General features: G+C 40.5%; 1 long non-coding RNA gene across 1 annotated transcript; it reads left to right on the forward strand.

Annotated features, from left to right (window-relative positions):
- Positions 1-731: 731 nt before the first annotated feature.
- Positions 732-3,499, forward strand: LOC111525084. The gene is made up of 3 exons (XR_002725944.2): positions 732-938; positions 3,211-3,291; positions 3,381-3,499. It is a non-coding gene; the product is annotated as an uncharacterized LOC111525084 (long non-coding RNA).
- The last annotated feature ends 5,677 nt before the right edge of the window (positions 3,500-9,176 follow it).

Consider the following 9,176-nt stretch of genomic DNA (forward strand, 5'->3'; position numbering starts at 1 on the left):
AATAAATAAGGGTGGTTCACCAAGCTTACAGCCTGGTGAGACAATATTCCAGATCTCAAGCCTTACAGACTGGAGACAATCTTTCAGATCTCAAGAAAGAATAGATAAAATAGACATCTATAGTCAGTTGACTTTAAGTAAAAGAGATAATCCTATATCATCTGAGTGGCCCTAATTCAATCAGTTGAAAAGCTTTACAGCAGAATGAGTTTTCCTGGAAGAAGAAATTCTACCTATCAGCTTCAGCTTGACACATTTTGGACTTGTCTAGCCAGTTTCCACAACTGCAGCCTGGGTGACAGAGTGAGAGCCTGACTCAAAAAAAAAACAAAACAAAACAAAAAAAAAAAAAAACAAAAAACCTTAGTACATATTGTCTATTAGTTCTGTTTTTCTGGTTGAACTCTGACTGAACTTCTCCATTAGTTGCCTGACAAAGGCAAAGTCTTCATCAAAAAGAAAGTAAATAAAGAAAGAGGAAGACTAGTGTCAAGCAAACAGAGCATTAAATTTAGAAGAGTGACAAAGTGAATCCCTCGATGATGGTAACTGACTAAGAATCCCTGGGACAACACTTGTGAACCATATACAATAGGACGTCTAACGTCCATAAGGGAAACAGGAACAGATACTTATAAGGTAAAGTTTACTCACACGTGTCAGATTAGTGGAAGTTAGCTTGAGAGGAAGACAAAAGTCAGAAAGATTCAAAAACAATATTGACAGTAATTCTTAGTGACTAAGACAAAAGTTGCCTGGTAGTTCATTGGTGGAACCATAGAAGGCTGTCTGGAGTTCACTGTAAGCCCAGGAAGCAGGGACATCAATGAGACTGTTCTGGAGCCTTGACGTGCCATAATTATGGTTTTACCTGAGATTATTATTAATATAAACTTCACGTTCTGAAGAAGAATCTGCTCTCCATTACAAAAGCCAAGGTAAAGAAAGTCTGAGCAACGAATGCTTCACCATGCTTTATTGTATTAGAGAAAATGAAAGTTTCTGAATAGCATTTAAAATATGATCATGGTAATGTGCCAAGAAAGAAAAGGTTTCCAGGAGGCAAAGGGGAATTAAAACATGTGTTGATAGAAAAATGTGTTTAGTTGATAGAAAGAAATTCAGAACTATTAAAGTTGTGCTGTGGGAGATAAAACTTTGTCACCAGAGTGACACCTTTGATATCTCTCAACTATCAGAGTCTATAAAGTAAAATTATGTTATTTAGATATCAGCATCATGTTTTTGGCTCAACTTAGTCAAGTACTAAATTTAATGCAGCTTTAGATGTAAATTAGATTGTTAGGGAAAGGAATGACTTCTGAAGTTCTGGGTAGTCCAGAAACCATCAAGTAATGAAATTAAGCAAGGAATTAAGAGCAGTGCATTCTATTAGACCTCAGGTAGGTTTATGAAATTTCATTTAGGTGAGTCATAGATGTAGAAGTACATGAACAAGTTACAGATAGTAGTTATGGCTCTCAAGAATCAAACAAGCAGTGGCTTCAGAGCCTTCAAGATATTTCTCCCACATCATGATCTGAGGATTCTAATGAAAGTTGGAGATACAATGCCCTATTCTTTAGTATATTTTGTCTTACAGTAATAAAAACAAATGCATTTATATGTGTATATAGGGAAAAGCACTACAGTATTATAAATTAGGCAGACTGAGACATGAGACATCCTGGTACCTTAGCAATTTGTATCAACAAGAAAGGAGCAGAAGCTGAGACTTTGAAGAATATAAGACATGCCAATCTTGAACAGCTAGCTTCTGAGGGACTAACCAGGAATTCCAATGCCCAAAAATAAAAAAATATGGAAGCCCAATGCTGAGTCCCCATCAGTAAGGGTCCCCATCAGTAAGGTAGGGAAAGCATCAGAAATCCATCTGATGTTGATTATAACTCTTGTCACAGCAAGCTTCTTGACGGGAGCCAGGATCCAAAGGAGAGGGGCTTGGTACAAGCCATATAGGGAGTTGGAGTCACAGCCAAGTGAATTGCAGCTTGAGGAGTATCTCAAGCCCAGCAAGGAAAGCGTAGCAAATTGATGATTTGAATTAATTTGGTGGGTAACAGGGGAGAAACAAAAATCCTGCAACAAAAGGTTTATATGCTCCAGGAGCTTGGCAGGGCCATGCCAATTACAAATTAGGAAGAATAGTTCTAGACTCTGTCTATAGGTGGTGCTAAGAAAACTGCTTTTACCACCTGACCTGGTTAGGCTCTGCCAGGAAACTGGAGTCACTGGAGGCAGCCTAAGAGGGGCATTTTTGACTTCAGCTGGATGGACCTGGAGAACACAAAAGTAAAGAAAATGAATTCATTAAGGACAACAGGCACATATTTGTAACTACATAAAAAGAAGCAACACAAGTCCTATTTCAAAGCTATTATATATGTTGTTTCCAAGGAATCCTTTTTAATGAAAAAGGAATCAGAGTTTTTAATGAAAAGGGTTATGGGAGTTCTACACTATACATTTCCAGGAACTGTGCTCCTGAGCAGGTGAATGAAAAGAAACTTCTGCACATTTACTTAGGGAGATATTTGTTCAGTGTGGTAATAGGAATTGTTATGTTTTGAGCTCAGTAATAGTTCATGAAGCCTACTGGACAGTCATGGAAATGATGATCAAAGCAAGGACATACATAATCTATACTTTGTTTTTCCACTAGAGTATGAAAAAAAATCTCATTAGCCTTTGAAAAAAACTTGGGAAATAAAAGCAGATGTCTGGGGCCAGGTGCAGTGGCTCATGTCTGTAATCCCAGCACTTTGGGAGGCTGAGGCAGGCGGATCACCTGAGATCAGGAGTTCGAGACCAGCATGGCCAACATGGCAAAACCCTGTCTCTATTAAAAATACAAAATTTAGCCGGGCATGATGGTGCACACCTGTAATCCCAGCTACTGTGGAGGCTGAGGCAGGAGAATCACTTGAATCCGGGAGGTGGGGGTTGCAGTTAACTGAGAGCACACCATTGCACTCTGGCCTGGGTGACAGAGTGAGACTCTGTCTCAAAAACCAAAACAAATAAACAAAAACAAACAAACCAAAAAAAAAAAACAGATGTCTGAAGAAGTCATCAAGAAAAGCAACTAGTCAAAAAGAGATTTTAAATAGCTATATCTTTAATGAAGTGGCTGAAGGTGTTTTTGTTGTTGTTTTGTTTTTTCTTGTTTCATTCCAACCAATCCCACAGTGTTGGCTGCAGGATGTTGAACGGCAGGGTATCAATCAGCACTTTTCCAAGTCTGAATAGGCTGTCATTCTACTTTCTCTGGTAAGAGAAGACTTAAAGTGGATGGAAACATGTCTTGGCCTACCAAAAGAGCTTTATTCAGCAACCCAATCCAACTATTTTCCCCTTAGTCCACAGATACAGTAAACCTGGACCTGGAAAACTTGGAATACATCTTCATCTGTCCGTCTGTTACATTTGCAAGGAAAAAATTGTGAAGTCACCCCTTATAAAGGCTGTCCTGATTCACAGAAAATTCATTCAGTGATTTTTCTTTATTTCATTTCCCCAAGTTCCACTATTTAAAAACAAAAATTAAAATTAAAATATCCTTTAGTAGTTGGGATACTTTTTTTAAAGAGGATAGGTAATTTTTTCTATCTAGTTAATGGTTTGGGGATAAATAGGCACATCATTTCCGGATAAATAGATCTCCTTCAAAGAGTCAAGTAATTTCTGTAACTTTCAATTTTTAATTTAACTCTAATATAGCAGCCAATGGTTTTGGTGCTATAAGAGGTCTGAAAAGATTATCTTGCCCTATCCCCTATATTCTAACCAATAAACGATAAGTAGACACATGCCTTCATTTTACGGAGTTCAATGCTATGCTCAGGTCTCACAGCAAATAAGAGGGTAGAGAATCCAGGACATGTGTACCTCTTGTGGAGAGCCTTGATCTACCATACCATGCTGCTTCTCTTCCAGATCTGTGGCTGATTTAAGCTATGTTATTATAAACCAGGCCATAGACATTAATTCAGTAACTGAGTTCTGTGAAATTTCCAAGCTAGATTAAGATGATTAAAGAGTGTCTTCTCAAAAACAACTTTATTATCAAAATTTAAATAGATCTTGTAGAGTAAGTGTTGGTAATAATACAGCTTTTTTTACTCTTAATAAAGCAGTATGGCTGGGCGCGGTGGCTCACGCCTGTAATCCCAGCACTTTGGGAGGGCGAGGCAGGCGGATCATGGGGTCAGGAGATCTAGACCATACTGGCTAACACAGTGAAACCCCGTGTCTACTAAAAATACAAAAAAATTAGCCGGGCATGATGACGGGCGCCTGTAGTCCCAGCTCCTTGGGAGGCTGAGGCAGGAGAATGGCGTGAACCCAGGAGGCGGAGCTTGCAGTGAGCCCAGATTCGGCCACTATACTCCAGCCTGGGTGACAAAGCAAGACTTCATCTGGAAAGGAAAGGACAGGACAGGACAGGACAGGACAGGACAGGAAAGGAAGCAGTAAATAATAGGAGAATCATTGTTTATAATTTCTAATATTCTCATACCAATGCTTATAATCATACAATTTTTTCATATCACAATGAATATCTTCTGGCTGGTGATAAAGTTCAAGTTAAGACTGTAATCAAAGAAACAAACAAAAAAATGAAATCACTATACAGAAAGATACGGTAGCACATGCTGGTGAAGTGTGGTAAAAAAATTTGCATGTATTCCCTGTGTCTCTTGCTGGATGAGACTAAAAGACATGATAAAGAAGGATATAGGAAACCTAAAATGGGATATTTCTAAATTGGAATAATGGGCTTTCTACTATGCTACCCTTATTCCAGAGAAAGCCATCATTCTCCACCAAGCACAAGTAAACCAAAACCCTGGTTTTCCGAGGTAGCAGATTACCACAGGGTATGCACTAAGAAGTGAGAAGTGGTGTTTCTGCAGATAGTCTCAAGATGGTTGGGTCGGTGGCTCAAGCTAGTCTTTGAGAAATCCTTATTTCCAATGGAAAAAATGGGGATATAGAAAATACAGTTTACTATCAAAAATATATATTGCTATGGGCTGGGCCCAGTGGCTCACACTTGTAATCCCAATACTTTGGGAAGCCAAGGCAGGAGGATCACTTGAGGTCAGGAGTTCGAGACCAGCCTGGCCAATATGGTGAAACCCCGTCTCTACTAAAAATACAAAAATTAGCTGGGCATGGTGGCAGGCCCCTGTAGTCCCAGCTACTCGGGAGGCTAAGGCACAAGAATTGCTTGAACCCGGGAAGCGGAGGATGCAGTGAGCCAAGATCGCATCACCACACCCTAGTCTGGGTATTGCAGCAAGACTCCATTTCAAACAAACAAACAAAATACATCTTGTTATAAAATGTTATTAAAGTTATTGAAGCATATATTCCTGTGAAATGTTTTTAACACACATTTTATGAAACTAGACATTTGTTTCTTTACATTGACAATGTAGACAAAGACCTCTATCTGGTAAATTATCATTTCTAATTCCAAGTGTGTGACCATACATATTCCTACCTTATTTTAGAATAAAGTTGTTTGGTTTTTATATTGCTTGTAAAACTGCAGTTTTTTTTTTTTTTTTTTTCTGTTTGTTTTCTTTAGGTGGAGTTTTGCTCTTGCTCAGGCTGGAGTGAAGTGACACAATGGCTCACTGCAACCTCCACCGCCCTGGTTCTAGCAATTTTCCTGCCTCAGCCTCCCGAGTAGCTGGGTGGGATTATAGGCACCTGTTACCACACCCAGATAATTTTTGTATTTTTAGTAGAGACGGGGTTTCACCATTTTGACCAGGCTGGTCTCAAACTCCTGACCTCAGGCAATCCACCCACCTCGGCCTCCCAAAGTACTGGGATTACAGTCACGAGCCACCACGCCAGGCCAGAAATGCAGATATTTTAAAAAAAGATGTACAAATTGATTTTTCAGACACTGTGGTAACAATATTTAAAGGTAAATTAATGTAAACATATGATTGATGATACTTAAAAAGATTTTTATTTTTCAAAAGTGGTAGTCTTTTAAATTTTACACTTGTAGGTAAGAATATTTCTGGAGTGACTTATTTATATAAGTGTTATTTTATACACTGGTTTTTTCCCTAAAAGAAAGTAAAGGACATTACAAAGATACAAACAGTATGAATCTATGTTCAGATGGCTAGGTTAACTCAAGGCAATATTGTAGACAGTTGTATTTGTCAGTATAGGCTAGGTTATACTTTGCTTGAAAAACATATCTTAGATTAATGAAACAGAATTTTGTAACTTACTTACTGTAAGTCTGTTGTAGGGCAAGGTGACTCTTAAGGCTAATGTCTTTCATCCAAAGACTAAAAAAATTGATGCTGCATTTATCACATTCCAGTGGGTTTCAGAGAACATCATTTTTAGTTTTGTCAAAATTTTTTTAGTTAAAGAATTACTACATTTGTCTTTTGGGGCGGAGAAAGATGGCCGAATAGGAATAGCTCCAGTCTCCAACTCCCAGCACGAGCGACACAGAAGACCGGTGATTTCTGCATTCTCAACTGAGGTACTGGGGTCATCTCACTAGGGAGTGCTGGACAATCGGTGCTGGTCAGCTGCTGCAGTCCGAACAGTGAGAGCTGAAGCAGGGCGAGGCATCGCCTCACCTGGGAAGCACAAGGGGGAAGGGAGTCCCTTTTCCTAGCCAGAGGAACTGAGACACACAACACCTGGAAAATCGGGTGACTCCCACCCCAATACTGCACTTTGAGCAAAGGGGCACACCAGGAGATTGTATACCACACCTGGCCGGGAGGGTCCCACGCCCACAGAGCCTCCCTCATTGCTAGCACAGCAGTCTGCAATCTAACTGTAAGGTAGCAGCGAGGCTGGGGGAGGGGCACCCGCCATTGCTGAGGCTTAAGTAGGTAAACAACGCCACTGGGAAGCTCGAACAGGGTGGAGCTCACAGCAGCTCAAGGAAACCTGCCTGTCTCTGTAGACTCCACCTCTGGGGACAGGGCACAGCTAAACAACAACAACAACAAAAGCTGCAGGAACGTCTGCAGATGCAAACGACTCTGACAGCTTTGAAGAGAGCAGTGGATCTCCCAACACGGAGGTTGAGATCTGAGAAGGGACAGACCGCCTGCTCAAGTGGGTCCCTGACCCCTGAGTAGCCTAACTGGGAGACATCCCCCACTAGGGGCAGTGTGGCATCCCCAAACCTCACAGGGTGGAGTACACCCCCGAGAGGAAGCTTCCAAAGTAAGAATCAGACAGGTACACTCGCTGTTCAGCAATATTCTATCTTCTGCAACCTCTGCTGCTGATACCCAGGCAAACAGGGTCTGGAGTGGACCTCAAGCAATCTCCAAAAGACCTGCAGCTGAGGGTCCTGACTTCTAGAAGGAAAACTATGAAACAGGAAGGACACCTATACCAAAACCCCATCAGTACGTCAACATCATCAAAGACCAGAGGCAGATAAAATCACAAAGATGGGGTAAAAGCAGGGCAGAAAAGCTGGAAATTCAAAAAATAAGAGCGCATCTCCCCCTGCAAAGGAGCACAGCTCATTGCCAGCAACGGATCAAAGCTGGTCAGAGAAGGACTTTGACGAGATGAGAGAAGAAGGCTTCAGTCCATCAAACTTCTCACAGCTAAAGGAGGAATTACGTACCCAGCGCAAAGAAACTAAAAATCTTGAAAAAAGAGTGGAAGAATTGACAGCTAGAATAATTAATGCAGAGAAGGTCATAAACGAAATGACAGAGATGAAAACCATGACACGAGAAATGCGTGACAAATCCACAAGCTTCAGTAACCGACTCGATCAACTGGAAGAAAGAGTATCAGCGATTGAGGATCAAATGAAAATGAAGCGAGAAGAGAAACCAAAAGGAAAAAGAAGAAAAAGAAATGAACAAAGCCTGCAAGAAGTATGGGATTATGTAAAAAGACCAAATCTACGTCTGATTGGGGTGCCTGAAAGTGAGGGGGAAAATGGAACCAAGTTGGAAAACAATCTTCAGGATATCATCCAGGAGAACTTCCCCAACTTAGCAGGGCAGGCCAACATTCAAACTCAAGAAATACAGAGAATGCCACAAAGATACTCCTCGAGAAGAGCAACTCCAAGACACATAATTGCCAGATTCACCAAAGTTGAAATGAAGGAAAAAATCTTAAGGGCAGCCAGAGAGAAAGGTCGGGTTACCCACAAAGGGAAGCCCATCAGACTAACAGCAGGTCTCTCGGCAGAAACTCCACAAGCCAGAAGAGAGTGGGGGCCAATATTCAACATTCTTAAAGAAAAGAATTTTAAACCCAGAATTTCATATCCAGCCAAACTAAGTTTCATCAGTGAAGGAGAAATAAAATCCTTTACAGATAAGCAAATGCTTAGAGATTTTGTCACCACCAGGCCTGCCTTACAAGAGACCCTGAAGGAAGCCCTAAACATGGAAAGGAACAACCGGTACCAGCCATTGCAAAAATATGCCAAAATGTAAAGACCACCGAGGCTAGGAAGAAACTGCATCAACTAACGAACAAAATAACCAGTTAATATTATAATGGCAGGATCAAGTTCACATATAACAATATTAACCTTAAATGTAAATGGACTAAATGCTCCAATTAAAAGACACAGACTGGCAAACTGGATAAAGAGTCAAGACCCATCAGTCTGCTGTCTTCAGGAGACCCATCTCACATGCAGAGACATACATAGGCTCAAAATAAAGGGATGGAGGAAGATCTACCAAGCAAATGGAGAGCAAAAAAAAATCAGGGGTTGCAATCCTAGTCTCTGATAAAACAGACTTTAAACCATCAAAGATCAAAAGAGACAAAGAAGGCCATTACATAATGGTAAAAGGATCAATTCAACAGGAAGAGCTAACTATCCTAAATATATATGCACCCAATACAGGAGCACCCAGATTCATAAAGCAAGTCCTTAGAGACTTACAAAGAGACTTAGACTCCCATACAATAATAATGGGAGACTTCAACACTCCACTGTCAACATTAGACAGATCAACGAGACAGAAAGTTAACAAGGATAACCAGGAATTGAACTCATCTCTGCACCAAGCAGACCTAATAGACATCTATAGAACTCTCCACCCCAAATCAACAGAATATACATTCTTCTCAGCACCACATCGCACTTATTCCAAAATTGACCA

The sequence above is a fragment of the Piliocolobus tephrosceles genome, chromosome 11, assembly GCF_002776525.5.
Source record: "Piliocolobus tephrosceles isolate RC106 chromosome 11, ASM277652v3, whole genome shotgun sequence".
NCBI classification, from domain to species: Eukaryota; Metazoa; Chordata; class Mammalia; order Primates; family Cercopithecidae; genus Piliocolobus; species Piliocolobus tephrosceles.